Below are 23,503 nucleotides of genomic sequence, written 5' to 3' on the forward strand. Positions count from 1 at the left end.
TGGGCACCACTCTACGCGTGGGCTGGAGGCCAGTGAGTGAGGTGTGAGAAGGGACTTACATTGAGTTCCATGGGTGTGCCCAGGCTCAAGGGGCCTTGAAAGACAAGAACTGTGACTTCCTCTTCCCACCTTAAGAGAAGGGAGCAGAGGAGACACATGGTCGCTGCTTTCCTGAAAGGCCAATCTGTGAGCTGTGTTGAGGTAACATAAAAGGTAGTGAGGCTGGAAGCCGCATTGAAAGGAGGCGGAGGGAAGAGGTCAGACTTAGCTGTAGTGGCTCGAACAGAGGAGAATGAAACTACCAGGGGCCAACAGAGTTTGGCCTTCTTTAGATTTGGAGTAAAGGCAAACAGGAAAGTCAGAATACACAGAGGCAGGCGCCTGTGGGGGTCAAGGAGGTGGGGAACCTTTATAATTCCCAGGAAGGAGGCCGATTAACTGAAAGAGGTGGTCCCAGAAGAGAAGACATGGAGTCCCGTCCCCCCCCCCCCCCCCCCCCCCCCTTGGAGCACTGAGTGGGTAGGTGACCAGCTCGGAAGCCCAGCTGCGTCATTTTGTTTACCACTGAAGCGCTCTCACCCTGTTCTGCTATCTAGAAATCAATAGCAAATTAATAGATTTAACTGCCATGAGATTAGAAAAAGCAAAAGAAAAAAAAATGAAGACAGCTGAGCTTAGAATGGGCTTCTGTTGGGAAAAAGAACAAACACTTAGGTGGCTTACATAACTCATCCACCCTTACGTCACTGTTGGAAACTGCTCTGTCCATTACATTGCTCTCTATGCTATGTGGGATAAAGATGGTACAGTCAGACACCCAGTGCACGAGAGCCTCAACCTTGGAACGTGGAAGGAGTGTTGACGGTCACTGCCTGGTCAGCTTGATACACTGTGATGTCCAGGTCATTTCTCAGTAGACAGAAATACCAGAGAGCCTGACCCTGGTGAGAGTTTCTCAAAGAAAATGTCTTGCAGTGATTAGCTAGTCTATCGCCCACCATCATTTCTTTAGCTGGTCCTCTGTGATGGCTTTTTGGGTCTGTAGGGGTTCTTGGCCTTGCTCCCTATAAGGCTTCTGCTTCTTTGGGGGCAGAAGAGTTAGTCTCAAGGAATATGGTTAAACATGTGAGCCAAAGAGAGATATTTCAGATTGTTCAAGAAAGTTCTGTTGGGTAGCTGCTCACCCCTCCCCCCTCGTGAGCAGAAGTCACGTGATGTTTCTTTGGAATTTCTCTTCCCACCTCCACCCTCTCCCGAGATGTTGCTTTGCACAGCAATGAGAGCCTGATAAACACATCTAGATGGACTTAGAGGCAGCACGATTAGTCTCTGATCTGTACTCAGAGGACATGGCCACCTCCCGTACACCAGCAGACCGCTGAACATTTGCAGAGACACTGTGATGCGGTACCGTGGTGCATCCTGGGACCTCAACAATGGCGGATGAAACTAGGTCTTTTCACCTCTAGCATTGCTTCAAACCCTTACTCCGGTCCTTCTCGGCCTCCTGCTTGAGATTTAAAGTTAGCATTCTATTCTACCAGTTACCCTCTGGGAACAGAGGTCTCTGGAGGAAGGGGATGACTCCTAGGTATTTCCATAGCTCTGGGTACCTTGCAGCTTCTAAGCCATTCCCACTCTTTTCACTGGTCCCCTACTATCTTAGGAGCTGGATTTCTTCTGTTATTTCTGACCAGGGATGATGTATTCATCTCCTGGAATAGAGAAAGGAGTTCTAGAGCTGTGTGTGTGTGTAGGGGGCGGGTATTGTTCTACCTTTAAAGATGATATTCAAGCATTTCTGACTTTATGAACTTGTGCAGGTTTGGATTAGCTAGGTGCACTTGAATGCCTCCTCTTGACATGGCATAGTCTCAAAGAAGCCAGTGTCATGGTTTCTTTTTAACTTCAGTGGAAAGAAGTCAGGTCCACACTCACCCAAAGCAGTCATTAGCCTCACACATTGACTGGAAATTCTCAGAAAGAAGTTTTACAGAATGATTAATAAGACCCGTGATGGTTAAGCTCAATTCTCACAGGGTTAGAATCACCTAGGAGACACTGCTTGGCATATCTGTGAGGGTGTTTCTCGAAAGGCTTAGCTGAGGAGAGAAGACCTATCCTGAAGGTGGCAATGCCATCCTATGGGCAGGGGTCCTGAGCTGAATAAAATGGAAGAAGTGAGCTGGGTACCAGCACCCGTCACTTTCTGCTTCCTGACTGAAGATGGAACATGACCCACCTGCGTCAAGCCCCTGCCCCTGTGTCTTCCCCACCGTGATGGGTTGTGTTCCCCCTAAATGATGCTTCTGTCACATCTAGAAAGGTGACTAATACAGCTTGTGTATGCTAAAGGAATTTAAAGGCATGTTTTAAAGAGATTTAGGGTTTCACTTTTACCACCCCCCTGGATTTAGTCATCATGTCCCTTTGGTATTTTAGGGTGTTATTGATGACAGAGCAGGAAGTTGTTTGGGCAGGTGACTGTGGATGAGGCAGTGTTTGGAATGGTTGGACTTTCTGTGGAATATCTTTGGTGTGTCAAACCCTCTTCAGGATGCAGAGTAACGGATGAGTTGAGGAAGAATGTCCCTTGACCTCAGCAAAGTTCATAGTCTCAGAAAGGAGCTATATAAACTGGCTAACGTTGTTTATAAAAAGCTGAAATAACGGGGTCAGGAAGATGGCACAATGTACAGGAGTGCACTTGCTGTGCAAGCTGAACGCCCGAGTTCCAGTGTATAGCATGCATGGGAAAAAGCATGTTGGCAGGGGTGAGGGCTGTGGGGGGGGCAAGAAGGACATTGCTGGGGCTTGCTGGCTGCTAACCTAGTTTCAGGGTTAGTGAGAAACTCTGTCTCGAGGGAATAAGGTGGAGAGGATGGGACACTGGAAATCCTCCTGTGACCTCTGAACATTGAATGGATGTGCATGCTCCCATACACGTGAACATACAACAGACACATCAAAAAATTAAAAAAAACACAGTAGAATGAAATGAACGCTGACTCGGTATATATGTACAACAAGGACCCTCTAGTAGCCTCATAGTGAGGTGGCTTCAGAAACCAGGCCTTTTGTAGAGGGACACATTGACTTACAGGAGAATTTCAGAAGGATCATTTGAACTGGTGTTGGGGGGCTGGGATAGACATATTTGGGAACATACGGGGACTGTCAAGCCATCGTCTCCTTGGTGCCCTTAGGAATCCTGCAGGGCACCTGAGAATATGCAATGGATCGAGAGATTTTGAGAGATGCATGCTGTGCTTGCAAAGTGTCCAGCCTCAGGTAAAGTTGGAACACTGAAATAGATGGGCTAGCAAAACGTGTCAGTGCTAGGGAGGAACAGTACCCTGAGATAAATAACCAAGGGTCCTGAATTACATGGGACGATTGGCCAAAGCCTTGTGAGGTCAGTGAAGGTCTGTATGAGCCCTTTCAAGGAGGCTTTGAGGGATGAAGAGAAAGGTGCAGAAGAGAACTCGCACCTTCCCGGGCTGACGAGGAGAGGCTCCTACAGAGAGCCGGTGGTAAGAAACAACAGACAGGAGCAACCAGAGAGGACAGTACTGCCAGTGATGAGCAAAGACAAAGGCAGCATGAGAGGCTTAAGGTGTGAGAAGAGGCAGGCTCAGGAAGGTCATGGATCTTGGTTTCCGGTTCCAGTTTGTTTCTAAAGGTGGTACACAGCTGTTGAAGGGCTTTGAATAAGTGAGAGAGTACAGACATTCAGGTGCTGTGGTAGGCAGGATGAAGTCTTCCGTGAGAGACATGGATATGAGGTGTGCATATATACAGCAGGAACACTCTGCTGAACAACGCCAGGGCCCCAGTTACGTACTTGTCCTTCTTTGTGGTTGGGCAGGGCATGTTTCTCTTTGGAGCAGAGGCTTCCTGACTTTAGGGAAAGTGTTGGGGGTTAAGTGATGGGTGAGTCCCAGGCTTCTGTCCTGAGAGCTCGGTGGGTGGAGGTGCCGAGGAGAAGCGAGGTAGCCAGTGGGGCATCCTGGAGGCTTCCGAATGAGACATTTGTGTGGAGGGGATCCGTGGAGCTGTCAGAGGGGCCCAGGCATCTGGGCTGAAGACATAAACAGGGATGTTAGGTGAACTAGCACAAGGTGCTTCCCTTCCCGGGGTAAGAAGGGTCACAGAATACAGAGTATTTGGGCTGAATGGCTTTACTGAGATGCAGTGTGGTCCAAGTTAAAGGGACACGGCTCCTGCATCTTTCCCCAAACCACATATTCACTCATTTCCCATGTGTGTCTATGGTCCAAGACCTGTGCTCGTGTGTGACATAAGGAAGGAGATAGAGCTTCTAGAAGAATATGCTGTGTGTCAAGGCCCCAAGGTTGCCAGAGCCATGAGCTAGTCCTCGGAGGGCACTGATATGAGCTGGTCAGGCTGGAAGTTCAGGTCACTACAGGGGCCTTGGCGTTTCAAGGATAAATGCCATTTCCCATTTATCACGATTCTCCTGACAGCGTTGACTGCTGCTGTGTCTGGGCCCCTCTTGGAGTGAGGAATTGCTCATCTTTCCTTCCCTGCTCCCGCCCTCTTCACACCTGGCCATTTCCCTATCACAGTTTTTTTCCCTCAGCCCTCAGGAGCTCTGCGCCCTCAGGGAAACCCATCTCCAGCGCTTTATCCAGGTGGCATATTCATGCCGTGACTTCCTCCCGAGGCATGACTGAGCACCCCTGCTCAGCTGGAATTGAATGGATTATGTGGTTGGATGGATGGTCTCATATCCCTGGTCTGATTGGAAATCCAGGAAGGCAGGAAGTGCACCTGTCCCTGTAACCACCAAAGTCTCTGTTGTACTGCTTTTCCTTTATAAAGAGCCGTTAGTGAATGGACACCTAGGAACTGTCTTATTCATGTGTGGTTTCTTTACCTGCCTTGAGAGAAGAAAAAAAAAAAAAAAAAAACCGCACCCTGTATGTCTGGGTCTCTGAGCTCCGTAGTCTAGAGCGGACTTTTATTTCTGGTCATTTGGTTTCAGTGTGGACATCCTAGCAGGGTAATCCCTAACCTGACCAGTTCCTCTAGACTTTATATAATAAGGTGAGAAGTTGTGCAGCCCACAGAACCTTACAATTCTTAGTCCAGATGGAGAGGATGGTGGCTGGAGTGGAAGCATGCTTGGTCAAGCCCCACTGAGGTCCTCTTAAGATCCTTCCTATCTGGGTAAGTAAAGTGGAGCCAAAGGAGAAGGTGATCTTTCCCACGTCAGATACTCAGTGGGACCCTGGGGGATCCACTGTGCCCCTCATTGTCTCTCAGCCTGGTGGGTCATTCTCTTGCCTGGACCTTTGAATCACCCTAATTGTCACACATGACTGAAGAGAGGCCAGAGAAGCTGCATGGTAATCCCGTGTAACAGGATGAGATGTAAGAATATTAGCAACTTTTCTCATTGCTGTGATGAAATACCAGACAGAAAGCATTTATTTCTGCTTACGGCTTGAGAGGGTCTACTCTATCATGACAAGGAAGGCACGGCTGAGGAGGAGAAGGTTTTTTGCCCTCATCTGGGTAGGACAGCAGAGATGAGATGCCGTTGCCCGGATGACTTTCTTCTTTTTCCCTTCATGGGGTGATGGCACCCACTTTCAGGGATTGGCCTTCCTCACTCAGTTATCCCTCTACGGAAAGAGCCTAGTAGGCCGCCCGCATGTGTGTCTCACTAATACCCGAGGTGTTTGTTTTTAAAGTGTGTGTGTGTGTGTGTGTGTGTGTGTGTGTGTGAATGCAGATGTACCTGTGCAATGACATTGTGTGAAGATCAGAGGACAACTCTGTGAAGTTGTCATCTCCTTCCACCTCCCTGTGGGTTCCGGGGATCAAACTCAGGTCTCTGGAGTTGCACAGTACATGCCTATACCCAATGAGCTATCTTCAGCCTGTCTTCCATGTTTCCTAAACCTAGCAAGTTGACAGAACCAACCATCGTAATGATCTCCTTTCTGTATTTTAGGCCAACAGCAAGAAGTCTAAAGTTAATTTATGTTCCCAAGATTTTATTCATAGTTATGCAAAATACATTCCCTTCCTCTTCTTGAACATTCCCGTGAGTCAGATGGACACCTGGGCTCAGAGGTTGCAGGTGTGTGTGCGTACTGCATCTCAAATGAGAGCATTCGCAAAGCCTGGAGACATTCTCGCTGGTCCCAGCTCCCAGCATCTCGGATACAGGTTACGATGCTGTTCAGCAGGCTCTCAGGCTCAGGGTGACCGCTTCTTCATACTCACTGGCCACGACAGAAGTTGATAAAAAGCTCTGACCTATGGGGATAAGCTAGTCACAGGCCTCTGGAGGGTGACAGCTGGAAAAAATACAAAAGGTCCCATCATTGTGTGTCATCATCCGTAAAGGAACTGACTTGCAGGAAACACGACAACTTTGAAAGCCAGGAGATACCCCTTCCTGGTTTTTTTTGTTTTGTTTTAAAGATTGGACTTTGCTGTGTTGCTCAGGCTATCCTTAATTTCTCGATCTTCCTGCCTCAGCCTCCCGACTGCCAGGACTACAGGTGTGTTGCCCCCACACCTGACTTTTGATGATGCCTCTGAGATAGTGATGAAAATCCACGCTGGAAGTTCATTTCCGTGTGACAGATACCAGAAGTGCGAGAAGTTTTTTCTTATTTTTAGAATGGCATTGGTAATTCTATCGCATCAGCAATCTGAAATGAGGCATAGTCTGGAATCGTTTGCCGTCATTTGATATGCCTGATGGATCCCAAGTCCTCCAAAGAATAAAATGAATGAATGTGATCAAGGATCACAGCTGTGCGCTCTCATTTTTTTTTTTAAAAAAGCGTTTCACACCAGAAAACTTCCAATTCTATTCAGCCAGCTTCCCTGAACACACCCCGCCCCCCTCTTCCCTGAGCAGAGGGCACCGTGCTGGGGGGTAGAGGGCATGAAAGATGCTGATGAAACAGGCTGGCTGCCTGTGGTGTGGACTTAGCTAGTCCCCGCAGCAGACAGCCTTGGGACAGGTTTATGCAAATGTATGCAAATGATAGTTGTCATTGGTGAGCAAAGGAGATGTGGATTATCCAGATTCTTTCCAACAGGCATAGGAAGGCTTTGGAGTCTACCACACTGTGGTGGCCAGAGAGTGTGCCTTTTCCTAATCAGTATGTCCAAGGGCGGGTCTGTGTTTCAGCTGCCTGCTGGGTCTGTGGGGTCCCATAGATTCCACAAAGCTTGGGTCTCCCTAGCGTACTCCTCCCCTTGGAATCCCCATGGCTGCTAATGGCACCACGCTCCATTCATTGGTCCAGGCCAGACATTAATTATTTTAATTGCCTATGCACCTAATTAAACGAATATTAATTGAATGCCAACTGTGTGTATTCATCGTGGTGTGCAAACCCAGGCATGGTTTCTTCCTTCCTTGAGCATTGCTGTGTTGCTGGCAAGTTGGCCGTTTACCGAGTGGTCAGATGCACAGGACCCCATTACAAAAGGCCTGGTGAGAGAGGAGTGTCTTTGCTTTCTTTGTTTTCTAGCACAGTGCTGCGAAGCTGTTGGAGTAGGTGCGGCTGGGGTGAGTGATACCCAGGGGTCCCTTCTGAAAAGATCTTTGTGGCAGCTGAGTGAGGAGCATGCGTGGTGGTGGCCACAGGCGAGCCAGTTGAGGTCTGCAGGGAGCTCCTTCCGGGGTCTGGACCAGGTGATGGAGCCTGCAGGTATTTGGGAGAGATCTAGCAGAGCCTGTGGAAGAAACAATGATGAGGAGAGGGTGCAGTGAGCTCCTGGTTTAGCCAGCTAGGAAGTTAGCATCCTTTCCCCCATTGGACCTGAGATTTAGGGTGTTAAGGGATTCTTGGAGGCTTGGGAGAGGTCCCGAGTCTGGTCTCACTTGTGTGAATGAGGTACCTTGAGCTCAGAGGTGGATCCACCAGAAACCCGAGTTGCTTCATTCCACATCCACCCCACCCACCTTGCGAGCAGGTCTTTTCTCTTTTGTTCTTTCCTTTCCCCCTCTCTTCCTCCCTTCTTCAGTTTCTGCTACATAATTGGTACTTAATAAATGTCTATTGGATGAATAAATGAATTTGGAAAACCTCCTAATTCCCTAAATTTTAAATTTATGAGAAGAGACGTGTCTACTCCAAGGGATTTTTAAGTGGAGTTGGTAACTTCATTCCCTGAGGCCCACAGGCAGTTTTTGGTGCGGCGCAGAGAGAGCCTTTGAGCTCCCATTTCTGTCCAGTTGCTGATGCTGATGGTTTATGAGTTTCCGCAGCGTTTGAAAGCAAACAGCAGGCAGAATGCAGTTTCTATTTATTTACTTATTTTCCTTACCCCCTTTTATTAAAAATAGATTCTTTTCTCATACAATATATCCTGATTACAGTTTCCGCTCCATCTACGCCTCCCTGTTACTCCCCACCTCCTCACCCCTCCAGATCCACTCCCTTTCTGTCTCTCGATAGGAAAGAACAGGCTCCTGAGAGATATCAACCAAGTCTGACAAAATAAAATATAATAAAATAAAGCGAAAATCATCCTGTCAGAGTTAGACAAGGCAAGCCAACAGAAGAAAGAGAGCCCCAAGAGAAGTCACAAGAAGAGATCCACTCCTTCACACATTCAGGAATCCTAGACGAATACTAAGCTGAAAGCTACAGTGTATACGCAGAGGACCTGGTGCAGACCTGAGTAGGCCCTGCTTCAGTCTTCAGATTCATATGAGCTGTGCTCAGTTGATCTAAAGGGCATTGTTCTCCTGGTGTCCTACAGCCTCTTTCACTCTTACACTTTTCCCACCTCCTCTTTCTCGGGGTTCCCTGAGCTCTGAGGGAAGAGATTTGATGGAGACATCTCATTTAGAGCTGTATGTTCCAGGGCCTGTCTGTCTCTCTGTCTCTCTCTCTGTCTCTCTGTCTCTCTCTCTCTCTCTGTCTCTCTGTCTCTCTCTCTCTCTCTCTCTCTCTCTCTCTCTGTCCAGTGTCTGACTGTGGGTCTGTATTTGTTCTCATCTGCTGCAGGAGGAAGCTTCTCTGATGATGGCTGAGTAAGACACTGATGTATATATGAGTATAGTAGAATAGATAGAAGTAATTCTATGGCTGCTTATTTGTTTGTTTACTTGTTTGTTTTATAGACCAATAGTATTTGGTTCTACACTAGGTCTCTGGTCTAGTGTCTGGTTCTTAAGCATGTAGCATAATTAATAAAAACCCAGAGACAGATATTGGGGTCAGAAAAGCAAAACAGCCAGTCATTGCTCTTATGGCTACCTCAGTCTGAAATGGCGATCCTGCCTCCAGGAAGCTCCGAACGAGACTGTGTCTGAGAGCTGTCGCCTCCCATTTTATATTCTAGGGCTGGATTAAGTGTGGTTACTGGGATTAAAGGTGTGTGTCACCACTGTCTGGTCTGAAAAGCTGACTGGTGGTGTTGTTTTACTCTCTGATCTTCAGGCAAGCTTTATTTATTGGGATACAAATGAAATATCACTACACAAGCAGTATTGGGTATGGGTTCCATCTTCGAGAGTGGGCCTTAAGTACAATCAGGCATTGGTTACTTACACAAGTTTTTTTTTTAATTGATTTTTATTGAGCTCTCCATTTTTCTCTGTTCCCCTCCCTGCCTCTCCCTTCCCCCCTTCAACCCTCCCAGTTTACCCAGGAGATCTTGTTGTCTTTTTCTACTTCTCATGTAGATATTAGATCTATGCAAGTCTCTCTTGGGGTCCTCATTGTTGTCTAGATTCTCTGGGATTGTGGTTTTTAGACTGGTTTATGTTTATTGTTCTTTATGTTTAAAATACTTCCACAAGTTTTATACCACCATTGCCCTAGCATATTTTGACACAGGACAGATTGTAGGTTTTGTGTCTGGGTTGATGTTTACAGATCTCTTTTGGTAGCATGCAGAGTACCTTTCAGTACCAAAGAGACTAGAACATTAGGACTAAAGAAAGGTCCTATATAGGCACCAGTTTGCCCTCTTCTTATTCAGTGAGTTGTGAGTGTTGTCTTCAACAATGGGACCTTGCTGTCAGTTTGTGGAGCGCAGTCTATTGTCTTAGCAACAGCCTGTGTTGTTTGGAGATTTCCGCAGGACCCTTTCAGCCAGCAACCCAGTCCTGGTACTGGAAGTTTCATTTGGTGACAGGAGATGGCCAGCTGGACTTGATCTCCCTCATTATTTAGGGACTTCATTGGGATTGCCTAGATATGTTTTAGGAAGTTTCCACTGCACTTGATGTCCATGCCACCCCTCAAAATGCTTCTCAGTTCTAGCTGTTTCTCCCCAGATTCCCTCCCTCAACCCCATATACCCTTCCCCACCTGCTTCTCTTGCTCCCAATTCCCTTTCTTTCCCCCAGACAACCTACAAAATAAATTCTGTTCCCCCCCCTTCCAGAGAGATCCATCTGTTGCCCCTAGTCCCTTCCTCTATACCTAACCTTTAGATTATAGCTTGGTTATCATTTATTTAATGGCTAATGTCAGCACATATTACAAAATAAATACCATATGTATCTTTCTGGATTTGAGTTGTCTTACTCAAGATGACTTTCTAGTTCTGCAGGATGCACTTTCAGACTCTGAGACCTTCCGTGTTTCTTAAGGATGGTGTTTTCCACCATCTGTGAGCCCACTGAGGAATTTGTCATTCATCTGACTGCACTGTGTAGTCTGGGGTCTGTTTTCATGTTTTGCCGGTTGGTCCTTATCACATGAAACTTATTTTCTGATTCTGAGTTTGATCCAGGATTAGAAAACCCATTAAACTGTGATGTCTTCTTTGATTCTGGAATATATCAATTGCTTTAATTTTGTCTTTCATAACTTAAAACTCTTTGTCAAATACAGTTATTTTGAGGAATTTCTCTTCAGTTGATTCTGTTGGATGTGCCTCTCAATTATAAATTGTGTTTTTTCCTATCTATCTATCTATCTATCTATCTATCTATTGCACCTCTTTCTTTCTTCAAATTTTAAGTATCATAAGCAGGAGCACCATACAACTGCTGTTATATCATGAAGTTACTTTTGATAGTTGCTATTAAAAATGAGTCATCAAGGTGTCTATGTCAAGGTCACACTGTACCCAGCTAAGCGAGGAAACATGTCCTCTCTTGAGTTCTGCTCACCACTGTAAGAACACACAGAGCAGGATACAGGTCTTGGGGGTTTTAACCTAAGAGCTTCAGGGTTGACACTTTTCCTAAACTAAATATCAACTTCATTTGATAAGCAGAATAATTATAAGTTAACTATGCCAGGATTACCATATCTTTAATAAAGCCAACAGGCAGTTGAAGTGTTTAATTGCCAACTTCCCTGACATACCAATTGAAAGGCTTTTCAGGTAAGCTGCCTGTGTGAACGCCTGAATGAGCTCTGATTAACAGTAGGATCTACAGTCAAGCAGCAATTATTCTGCTGCCCCATTCTTGGGGGCTGGTGCGCATCCATATTTAGATGCATATTTGTGTTTATTTTGGAAACTTAATTTCCTGCTTCCTCTAATTTCTTCTTAGAAGCAAGCTTGTACTTTACTCTGCTTCATTAAAAAAAATAAGTTTGGAGGCTGGAGAGATGATTCGGCCATTCAGAGCACTGGCTGCTCTTCCAGTGGTCCTGGATTTGATTCTCATCATCCACGTGGTGGCTCACAATTCCCTGTGACTCAAATCCTAAGGGATCCAGTGCCCTCTTCTGTCCTCTGTGGGTTCTAGGCATCCCACGTGGCTCTAGGCATTCACAGACATACATGCAGTCAAAACACTCACACATATAAAAATCAATAAATAAAAACTTTAAAAATTTGTGGATTTAATTTGCCTGTGGAAATTTACTGAGCTTCCCATTTATAGGACTTTGTCCTAAGTCTCTTCTTTCTCCCCCTCCCTCCCTCCCTCCCTCTCTTCCCCTCACTCACTCTTTCCTTTCACCGGGTCACACCCAGCTTTAGCCTGTGTGTTGAAGGCTACTTCTGAGGTCCCGAGTCCATAAAGCAGGGCTGGGAGCAGTGTGAGCTTTGCCTTCCTGACATATTTCCATGTGCCACTGCGGCCAGTGATGATGGAGAAAGCACACTTCAGCTCCACAAGGGAAAGTGCCAATGGGTCACTCCCTTGCTTCCTAACTTTTGTGGTGGTCACCTCTGGTAGCCCCATTTCACAGATGAGAATATGGGGACCTTTAGAGGTTAAGACTTGGGACCTGCTGGCTCCCCCATTCAAGGCAAAAACAGAAGGGAACTGACAACTAACAACTGTACTGAGGAGTCAGGAGTCATGTATCTAGTTGCAGGGAAAGAGTGGGGAGGGTCTACTCGCAGGGCTGTTTCTGGCTGCGGCTGAGTATCGATGTTCATAGACAACTGTTTCTCCTCCTCCCTTGAATTTCCCTTTGTTCATCTCTAGCCTGAAGATTTGGCCATGAAAGCAAACACCTCTAGAGTGTGCAAGTCACAGGAAATCTTGGGAGAAAAAGCTGAAGAGTTAAGCAGGGCCTTGATGCTCAGGGAATTTGAGTGTGTTTGGAGAGAGGAGCGTGGAGGAGCAGCTATGTTTGTGAGCAGAGCAGCTCTGGATGGCAGGGGTGCTTAGCTGCAACCAGGTGGTCTTAGGAGAGGCCAGGTAAAAAGAGACCCAGGGTTGCTAATGAAAAGTGTTTGTGTTGGGAAAGCCTGGAATGATGGGGGATTGACAGCAGATAGCTCAAGCACCTCCCCTTCCCCCTCTCCAGCCTACTATCCACCTAGTTCCTTGAGTCTCTTTCCACTCTGTCATCTCACACCATGGACCATTTTTGGATCTGTCTTTGAGTTCTACTGTCATACTCTCTTTTTGGTTAAAAAAAAAAAAGTTCTTAGAAACATACGATGATACATCATCAACATACAAAATGTTTATATTTATTCCGATAAAAATGACAGACTGTTTCCCTTGAAGTGTCAGTGAGACATGGTAGGGATAAGAGAACCATTTCTGGGATAGACCTCCATTTCTGCTACTTGGGGTAAGCAACTTAATCTTCCTGGATCTTTTTTTGTCCTTACTGTAACGGGGGTGAAGGGCAGTATCCATCATCCCAGCAGAGAATCCACATGTTTGAGAATTATGAACACACTACATGATGAACATATGTAAGGCAGTGCCGGGCACTTAGCAAGGATGAGCAGTGCGCGTGTTGCTCTTTCTCAAGAAGCAATGGGAAATGTCCACGTACACAGAGAGTGTATGGATTGTTTTCCAAGTGCAGATTATTAAACAACTAAAGGTGATATAAAGAAAACCACTCTGGGGCTAGATACATGATTAAGAGCACTAGAACAGTTAAGAGCACTGGCTGCTCTTGCAGAGAACCTGGGTTTGGTTCCCAGCACCCACCCGGTGCTTCACACCCATAACTCCAATTTCAGGGCATTAAATGCCCTCTTTGACCTCCTGGCTGCCAGGCACATATGGTACTCATACACTTATGCAGGTAAAACACTCACTTAAACACATAGAATAAAATAAATAAATCTAAAAATTTTTTGAAAAGAAAGACACTCATTTACCAGGCTGATGTTACATAAAGCTTTCTCACATTAAGATGGAGTGGGTAGCTGGGCAGTGGTGGCGCATGCCTTTATTCACAGCACTAGGGAGGCAGAGGCAGAGGCAGGAGGATCTCTGTGAGTTTGAGGCCAGCCTGGCCTACAATAGCTAGAGCTAGTTCCAGGACAGGCTCCAAAGCAACACAGAGAAACCCTGTCTCAAAAAAAAAAAAAAAAAAAAAAAAAGTGGGTAACGTTCCTGGCTATCAGCGATTTTTGGCATAGATGGACAGCTGAATCTTCATTCTCCAGGTTGCCAAATTTGGGAGTGTCTTTTTGTGGGGGATGCCACCTTTTCAGGAGCAGGCTTGGGTAGGTGGCCTACTGTGCACTCTTGTGTTGGCAGTTTAGGATCTTTCGAAGTATCTTCAGTTGGCTTTTTGGCAGTATTCACAGATGTGCAGTCTGAGCCTTCTGTCCATCTGCTCAAGAAGAGATCTGTGGATCAAAGAACTTCTCTGTTGCCTTGCAGCCTCTGATAACACTAATGTAGATTAGGGGTCTTCAGAATTCTCTTCCTTCTGAGGGACCCCTCACCCCTGAACACCAGGAGAATTTAATCTGGAATCTTCTTTGTCCTTGGGGTGGGCACTTGCAATCTAGAAGTTTCAACTTTCCATTCAAATAATGGAAAACAAATAAACCCCTCTTACTGTTTTTCTGCAATATTTGTGTCTGGAATCCTGGATTGAGTGCCATAGTCCACTTTTTCTCTCATTTTCCCCCTACCTTACGCCTTGATCACTTCTGGGATATATATATATATATATATATATATGTATGTATGTATGTATGTATGTATGTATGTATGTATGTATATGTATATTATGACTTCCCATCCTTTCTTCCCAGGGACTGGGGCCAGCTCACTGGCATTTCCAATTAGAATTCCTTTCCTATTGCTAATTGGGCGCTGGATAGGAGACATGAAGTCATGTGGTTTTTTTTTTTCTGTTATTGTCAACCAGGGGAAAGGTGACTTTGAAAGGAAGCACTTGGATGATTTTGTTCTTTAAAAAGAGATTTATTAATTGGATGGAACAACAAAATTTAGTGCTGTCGTGAGTATAGTATTTATACTTGAAAAGAGTGATTTAAATTGAAGGTAAGAATCTGTCGAGCCAGGCAAACACAAGGGATGGTGCGGTCACAGTATTAAGCAGGTAAAAGGTCATTTTATCCTATATTTATTGGTCTGGAATAGCGTCGTATGGTTGTGATGTTTGGTGACAGTTGAGTGCACACCACATCTAATTGCTTCATTTTACCCATCAAATTAAACCACCCTTTGACCCCTTGAGCACACAGTCTCATCTTTGTTTGGGGAAGGTACACATTTTCCCTGGGGTCATTTGTGCCACCTTGAGCCTTGGATAGCTTATATAACTTAGAAACAAGCATTAGTCCTTCTCTTAAGACTGATTGTCACTTAATTCAGGTGAGTTTTCAGGAATTTGTAACTCAAGAAAATAAGTGTAGTAAATCAGTGGTGTTAGATACCAAACACAGACAAGTGGAGACTCGATGACTTAGAAAGCATGAAGGAAATTAGAGGGGTTCAGCGGTGTCGCTCAGTTGGTCGTACTTGCCCCACGTGCACTAAACCCTGTGTGGTGGCACACGATTGTGATCTGAACACACTAAGGAGACAGAGACAGGAGGACCAGAAAGCCAAGGACGACTTACACCTCACCCTGGGAGACCTGAGACCAGGTCAGACAAACCACCAAATAACAAACAGAAGAAAAAAAAAAAAAACTACCAAGAATCCAGCACAGTGGCGGAGTTAGAAAGATGAAAAGAATGCTTTGGGTAATTGCAGTGTTCATGTGGCTTTGAGCTTTAGTTTGTATGATGTGTGATGGTTGGGATAATCTCTGACAGCATCAGGTTGGCCTGTGGGCATTTCTGGGGAGCGGGGCATTGTCAAGTTAGTTGATGTGGGAACATCTAGCCTGCTGTGAGTGACACCATTCCTGGGCAGAGTGCTGAAAACGGTATGCGTGGAGAAGTCACGTGGGAACCGCTAGCCAGCAAGCATGCATTCGTCTCTCTTTTTTGGGCATGGCTATGACTAGCTGTTTGAAGTTCCTGTCTGAACTTCCCCACAGCGATGGACTGTAACCAGGGATTATAAACTCAAAGAATCCCTTTTGTCTCTTAAGGAAATTTTATCACAGCGGCAGACATGAAATTAAAACAAACAGCTTCTGGAACGACAATAAATCTTCAGCGAGATAAATAACGAAGACATCGAAACCCAAATCAAATGTAGTGAAAGCATCAGACACAGAGAAGAGCTACAGCAACAGGGAATAAGTCTGGGGGGCTGGGGTAGAGTAGCCAGCCACTTCTCAGCAACCACAATGGAAGCCAAGGATGACTGTGCTGAAGACCAAACCTGGGACAGGCCAGATCTCTGCCACTAGCCTGCATTTTCCACCACTGTGCATAGATAATTCATCTTTCAGGAATGAGAAGGAAGTGAAAACATTTTCAGAAAATTAAGAGAACTAAGGGCCCTGCTAAATGAAATCCTAACAGGTCTCCTTGTAGAAGATGAAAAGTGACCTCGTTGGGAGTTTTCAGATACAAGGAGGAGGGATGGGCTAAGAAAATGGGGAACACAAGAATAAAGATCAATGTCCTTTGACTACTCTCAATAACAACGACACGCGCTGTGTGGCGTGGCCAGAGGGAAAGCCGCGTGGTTCTGGACTCCTACCTTTTGCTGTAGTGTGCATAATAATATTTCTAGAATAATCAATAGTGCGTATAAATCACCTTAAATTAGTAGGACAAAGAAGTCATAGACTGAAGTCTGGAACTCCCTGTCCTCAACACAGCATGAACAATTCAGGGAAAAAAAGACCTGGGAAACGAGGTAGCAAATGAGAACCGATGGGAATGAGTCTGATATGTAAATAGTCGCTATGAATGGATTAAAATTTATGCATTAGGAAGAAAAAAATGACAGATTAAAAATAGATTCAATTGTGGTAAGAGATAGTTAAAATATATTTTGGATTCCACTTCCGACTTCAGTTGTATAGACATTTTATTTATTATGGAGGAAATTTGATGTGTCCTAATTTTTTTCATAAGTTATATTTTAAAGATTCATTTAGGCCACGTTAAATGGCAATGGGGAAAGTATTTTAAAACTATATGGTAGTTAAAAATCAATCTTTCATATATATGTGTGTATACAAGTATGTATGTGTGAGCGTGTATGTAAAACAACTACAGGAAGACAGATCACAAGGAAACATTTTTGAAATACAGAAATAGACAATTCAAAAGCAACAAAAGGTATAGTTCATAAAATCCCACTTAGATCCAGTAGTAACTGAAGGCGTGGAAGATGAAACAAGTGTATTGTGGGGGGGGTCCTCTTGGCAGGGACTCAGCAGCATGGTGACCTTGGCATGCTAGGGAAGTCTGCCTGTTTGCTGGTGGTGGGATGCAGATCCCTGCCTGGCTTTGGTGGTGGTGCGTGTACAGACATGATTCAGGCGTCAGGTATGCCAATTGGCTCTCAGGCATGCATCCCAGTTCCAAGTAATCTCTCAGGAAAGTGTTTTACAGCGTCGTTTACAAAGGCAGAAGGAGTCTTAACAGTTACAACAAGTAACTGAATCCGGGTGTCCAATAAGGACAAAGCAGACCCACAGGGCTTGGCTATGCAGCATTTTAAAAGGGAGATTTATACTTACTTTTATTCTATGTACGTGTCTCTGTGTGTAAATGTCACATGTGTGGGGGCCTCTGCAGAGGCCAGAAGAGAGTGTCAGTTCTCCTGGAGCTAGAGTTGCAGGTGTTGGGAGCCAAACTCAGGTCCTCTAGAAGAGCAGGAAGCTCTCTTAACCACTAAGCCATGTCTCCAGCCTCTACAATATTTTTTTAAAAATTGAGACTGTAATTTCACCATTTACCCCCTTCTCTTTTCTCCCGTCAAAGCCTCCCGCGTACCTCATTCTTTCTCTCAAGTGCATCGTTTCTTTAGAGCACTTGAGACAAGGGCTTTACTGTGTTGCTCTGGCTGTCTCGGGTTCCTGTGTTGAAGTGGTCCACTGGCATCCCGAGTATCTGGGTCTACAGCCTTGCACCCCTGCACCTGGCTTATATATATACAATAGTCTTTAATGGCTTGCCAATTAAACATTAAGGCAGTCTCATTTTATTTTTATTGATGGAAAAAATTGTTTATGATTAACTTAAGCAAGGAAATCATATACAATAATCCTAATTGTGCTGTAATTCTAGATATTCACTTGCATGGAGAAGTTGTCTTTTTCTGGGTGTCTGCTTGTGTAATGTGTGCGTGATGGCCAGCGTGTGCATGCATGGAGGCCAGAGGCTGAGGTTGAGTGTCTTCCTCTACCATTCCTCATATTTTTTTTTAGACAGGGTCTCTCCCTGAACATGCAGAATGCCTTTCCGGCTAGGCTGGCTGGCCAGCGAGCTCCTATGATCTAGCTATCGCTGTCCTCCCCCCCCCCATGCTATGCATAGGCAACACCACACCCATCAAATTATGTGGGTGCAGAAGATCTGAACTTGCGTCCTCATGCTGTGCGGCAAGCATTGTGCCCTGCTGAGCCAACTCCCTGGGCCTGAAAAGTCAAACTTTTGTGTACAACTTTTTGTCTATTTAGAATTCCTAGCATTTTTGATTTTGCACCTTCTGATAAAATTAAACATATTTAAAGAGACTGTACTCCTAAGTTGTGTGTTGCGTTTTGTGTTCTGTGCCTATAAGGCACTGTCTTTTGCCTTAGACGTGTGCGTTGGTTTGCCTGTGTTGTTCACTTGGCCATGTGTGACTTCACACACGTTTATCAGCCTTGTACTTTGACTTCTTTACATGCAAACAATGATCCCTTGCTCACAGGAGAGTTGCGTGGGTCAATGAGATGATGCACGTGGCTTGTTTAGTTCAGCCCCTCGCAGAGTCCGTGGCCAGAAATATGGCTACCATTGTCACCACTGCCCTTATCTGAGACCGTTTCACAAGTGGTTAAACACTCCCCTTCATGTGATCTGAACAGTGGCCATCCTGAGGACATTACTAAGGACACCTATGTCATCCTGAGTCACAGTTCTGGTTATGTCAGCGTCCTTTTCCGTCCACTGTTAGGCTGAACAGTCTTTTATCTAGGCTCTGGGTGTCTTTCCCAGTGCGAACAGCAGTTTTCTCACGGACGGCTTTGCTTTCTGAGTTACTAAGAACCAATAGGATCTGAAACTATTAAGTGAAAATTTCCAGAATCAACAACTTACAAATTTTACTATGATATAGTTATTGCTGATCTCTTGCTGTGCCCGATTTACAGGTTGAACTTATCATGGGTATTGTATGTAAGAAAAAAATAACTCTGTACCCTTCTGTGCCTGCACTGGGGGTGTTGAACAGATGCCCTGTGGGCCAGGTGGTACTGCTGTTTAGTTCTGGAATAAAAGACACATGATAATGTTGTATGGCTGAAAATATTACTAAGATATATGCTAAGATCTGAGATATTAGTGAGATTTCTGTCCATACTAATAGTAATATTCTGTAAATATTGTAGAAGCAGTTCATGTTTATTGAATATGTGAGTTGAGAGAGGGAGAAAGAGAGAGCATGAATATCATAATCTTCCAGTATCCTATCTCTAAAAAAAAAAAAAGCCCATTTTAAACTAGATTAAATAAACCATAAAACTTGGTGCTTAGAGAGGCATTTGGCTCTGCCCACCTTCCTCATGTTAGTTTTATTCCCTGGCAGGTCCCCCTAAGGTTGTGGCCCAGTTACATCTCATCATTGGGAATTCCAGCAGAGATCCTAGATAGGAGGGCCAACTGACATCCCTAAAGCTAGTCTTTGGTCAAAAGTTACGTTCTCTGAGTGGTTAGATTTGGGGGTGCACTGGGAAGATCTCCTGGGTGCAGATGTATCTGAATCCCAAGGACCAAGAGAAAGAAGGGGCATGTGTCAATCAAATAAGGATCTCAGTGTTGTTACCAGAAGGAAAGAGGGCACGGCACAGGACCGGCAGTCCAGCTGGGGTCTACCCTTGTTGGCGAGGTGCTTCTGTGTGTCACAGGTTTGGGCTGCTTATTGGTTTGCATACAGTGTTTGCAGAGTCTTTATTGAGGAGACAGCCTCTATGAATGCCCATCTTTACTGTCCACCTGACTGTTTAGACTCACTATAAAAACACCTCTAGAGAAGCGTGGGAGGGTGTTAACCAAGAATGCAGGTCCCATCTGGAATGTTGTCACCTCATTCTAGGGGCTGGGGTCCTGGACTGTATAAGAGGAGACAGTGAGCCGAACACCAGCATTCATGTCTCTTGCTGCTTCCTCTGTGAACACCATGGGACCGGCTGTCTCACACCCCTCACATCCTGGGCACCGTGCCTTCCCTGCCATTTTGAACTACACCTCCAAACTTTGAGCCAAAACAAACTGTTTCCTCCTTAGGTTGCTTTAGCTAATAATTGTTATCCCAGCAAGGAAATGGCCAATTTGAGCCGTGCTTAAGAGGCTCGCTGCTTTGGCAATATGGTCCCAGTGGCATCCTCACCATAGTCTGGGTTGAGCGCTCTCCTCAAAAGAAGGTATCTCCTCTCTCTGAGCACCTTCATGGGCCAGTGTGGAAGTGATGTTCCATGCTCTCCCATGCCCTTACTAACAATGTCATTGACACCATCTGATGAGGCCCAAGTGTAGGTACACTGTATAGTCTACATGTGGAAGGAGCCAGCCTCGTACCCAACTATCTGGGCAAGATAGCAAAGAACCTAGATGAGGTCCCAGCATTCCTGGCCTGTGTTCTTAACTACAGTGTCATGTTTGCCTGAGTGGGAACGACCTCAGGTGCTTGTAACTACCACCACTGTGTGGAAATGGATGACGAAGAACACCTGGTTTTAGAGGAGGCGCCTATAAGGTTCTCAGCTTTGCCTTCCAAGGTCTTTGAAGTGGATCTCTTAATTTAACAAGGGTGAATCCTGCCCCCTGCAGGAGAGAGGAAGAACAATGTCAAAGGCAGCAGATACCATGAGCCCTTTTAACAACACACAGCTCCCAACATCCATTCCTTCTCACATGTCATCCTCTCATCTGCCCTCTGGATATAGAAGCAGATGAAAACATTTTGCAGTGTGCAACGAGCTAGATCATCAACGCTGGGGGACACATACTTTATGCCGCTGGAAGATCCTTTATTCCTAGCATACTCTTTCTATAGACTCCTTTTCAGCTAGGAAATATCAGAAAGTAGCAGGGGTGGGCAGCTTTGTAGAACAGAGGAACAGTGTAGATGGACACGACGTAGCCGAAGTGTGTGCTGTTAAATATGCATTTGGTCTTCCTGTTTCCTTTGGCATCTTTAGAGGGGTAAAAGTGTCCTTTGTATGCCAATTATCGGACTAGTGGCTGGGACTCTGGTAACTCCAGAATGAGAACTGTTTACCAGGTAGACCTTGGCAGGAGAGGCTGGGACTTTAAGTCCCATCTCTGACCCCTTGAGAGGGTTCCAGTTTGTTTTCCTGTTGCTATGGATAAACACCATGACGAAACGCAATTTAGGGGAGGACTGGGTTTACTTAGGCTTACACTGCTATCACAGCAGGAAGTCAGGGCAGGAACCCTGAGCAGGAACAAGGGGGGGGGGGTGGCTGTTCAGGCTCACTCACTGGCTTATGCTCAGTGAGAGCTTTCTTACATAGCCCAGGATCCCCTGCCTAGGGATGGTGCTGCCCATAGTGACAGGGGACCTTCGTTTCAATCGTCAGTCAAGCATGCTTCACAATGTGGCGGCAGCCTGTCTGATCTGGGCAGTCCCTTCGGGTTGAGACTTTCAGGTGATTCTAATCTGCTGAATTGGCAACTTAAACTAACCAGGATGGAAGCAAAGAGGGACTTGAGATGGAGTTCATCCCAAACAGCCAGGGACTTCATCAGTTATGCCTGAGTCATGGGGGTTACGTAAACAGGTTTGGGAGCTTCCTAGTTGGTGTCATGTGGAGGTACTAGGAATGTAGTGTGTTGGGGTGGGACAGGGAATTACTCTAACCCCCTCCTCCGTGCCTGTCATCTGCCGAAGCCAGTGTAGATGCATTTGCTCATCTTCACTCTGTGGGATTCTGCCCTGGCTTGAGTTCCTCTCCTGACTTCCCTCAGTGATGAACAACAATGCGGATGTGTAAACCAAATAAATGCTTTCCTCCCCAACTTGCTTTTGGTCATGGTGTCTGGTCACAGCAACAGAAACCCTAAGGAGGACAATGGTGCTGGAGGGCATGGTGACAGGTGGCTTCACCGTGATGGAAGAATACAGCTGTGACTTCGAACCTGGCATCGAGGTGGTGGAAAAGGCTGCAAATTTTAGATAGGAATCTTAGCCTGAGTTATAAAACTTCAGGTCTGACCCCAGCAATCCACTTCTTCCAGTGAGGCCCCCACCTCCTACAGGTTCCACACCCTCTGAAGACAGTACTGCTAACAAGAGATCAAGTATTCGAACATGGGAGTCTGTGGGGGATATTTGACATCAAAATACAAAGAGCAGAAATTGAGCCGTAGCCGACAGAGCCCATTTGGTCTATGACGCGCAGGGTCGAATACCTTGGCGGCGCAAACAAGAGAAGCCATTCTAAGGCTTCATGTGTAAACAGTTTTTACTATTTTGCATGTTTTATATTTGTAGAGTAATTCGCTGCTTAAAATGTAGCACAAAATGGTTTTGTGGAATGATGGATGAATGTAGTCATCAAGGAATATATTCTTCAACAAGGAAACCGCTTTGCTTCATAAGACTTCCAAAAGAGAATTTTGTATTATGGAGAGATATGTGATTTACTTAATCAATTGTTTTGTAAACAGGGGAAAATGTTAATTTTTTTCCTTTTTAGAAAAGACATTCTCTGAGAAGAATTGTGCTTATGGTATGATAGGCTGTTTTTCTGGCTTTATACCATCTCTGCATTGAAGCCTTTCTCTAGGTGAATGATGAGAGAATAATGAATTTGCCTTTCCTACTGTCTTGCTATGCAAATGTCTTATTGACATGCATCTTTCCCTGGAGTTGAACAGCGGCAGGCAGCTGTGTGGCCAACTTGAAGCCATAGGCAAAGGTTAGAGGGCTGAGGCAGAGGAGAGTAACCTGGGCAGGAAAGACTACAGGAAGGACCTGCAGAGTTTATGTTCATTCCTTGGTGCTTTTGTCGGAGGGACTAGAAAAGCCATGCCCAGGAATCAGAGAGATCTAGAGGGACAAAGATGTCAGAACATGGAAGTGAGGCATGGAGCGGAGGACTGAGAAGTCGAGTGGGTGGCTCAGGGGTAGAGGCAACAGTATCAAGAAAGCAGCAGGATGTGAAGGGGTGGAGAGGGATGGAGGAGGGGTAGGACAAGAAGAGGAGCCAGGGAACAGAACGAGTAGGCTTAAGTAGCGGATCCGTTCCAGTGAAGACAGCTCATTCATGACTGTTCTCACGGCTGAGACAAGACACTTGTCAAAAGCAGCTTAGGGAGAGGAGGACTTGTCTTGGCTCTGCTGTCCCTAATGGTAGCAAAAGTGACAGAAGAAGTGGATTGAACTGTAGGGCAAGAACGGATGCCATGTGTCTCCAGTCAGGAAGCAGAGAGAGGAGTAACAGAGCTTCCTTTTTCTTCTTTTTTATTCAACACCAGCCCATGGGGTCCCACGTTTGGGGGGTGGGTCTATCCTTCCCTCAGACCTCTCTGGAAACACCTTCGCAGACATGCCCAGACAGACTCTCAGGTGGTCAGTCTAGTCAAGTTGACCGTGGTGATCAACGGTCAACAAAGGATGAAAAGATTGCCTGGGTGGAGATTTTTTTTTTGTCTTGGTTTGGGTTTCTATTGCTGCGATGAAACAGCAGGACCAAAAGCCAGTTGA

General features: G+C 45.6%; 1 protein-coding gene across 2 annotated transcripts in view; it reads left to right on the plus strand.

The window, feature by feature from the left end:
* Positions 1-23,503, plus strand: part of Arnt2 (aryl hydrocarbon receptor nuclear translocator 2) — a 144,296-nt gene that overhangs the window by 1,050 nt on the left and 119,743 nt on the right. The gene's annotated exons all lie outside the window — the stretch shown is intronic.

Source organism: Alexandromys fortis, unplaced genomic scaffold (genome assembly GCF_014885135.2).
Source record: "Alexandromys fortis isolate MF-2015 unplaced genomic scaffold, M_Fortis_MF-2015_v1.1 scaffold_86, whole genome shotgun sequence".
Taxonomy (NCBI): domain Eukaryota; kingdom Metazoa; phylum Chordata; class Mammalia; order Rodentia; family Cricetidae; genus Alexandromys; species Alexandromys fortis.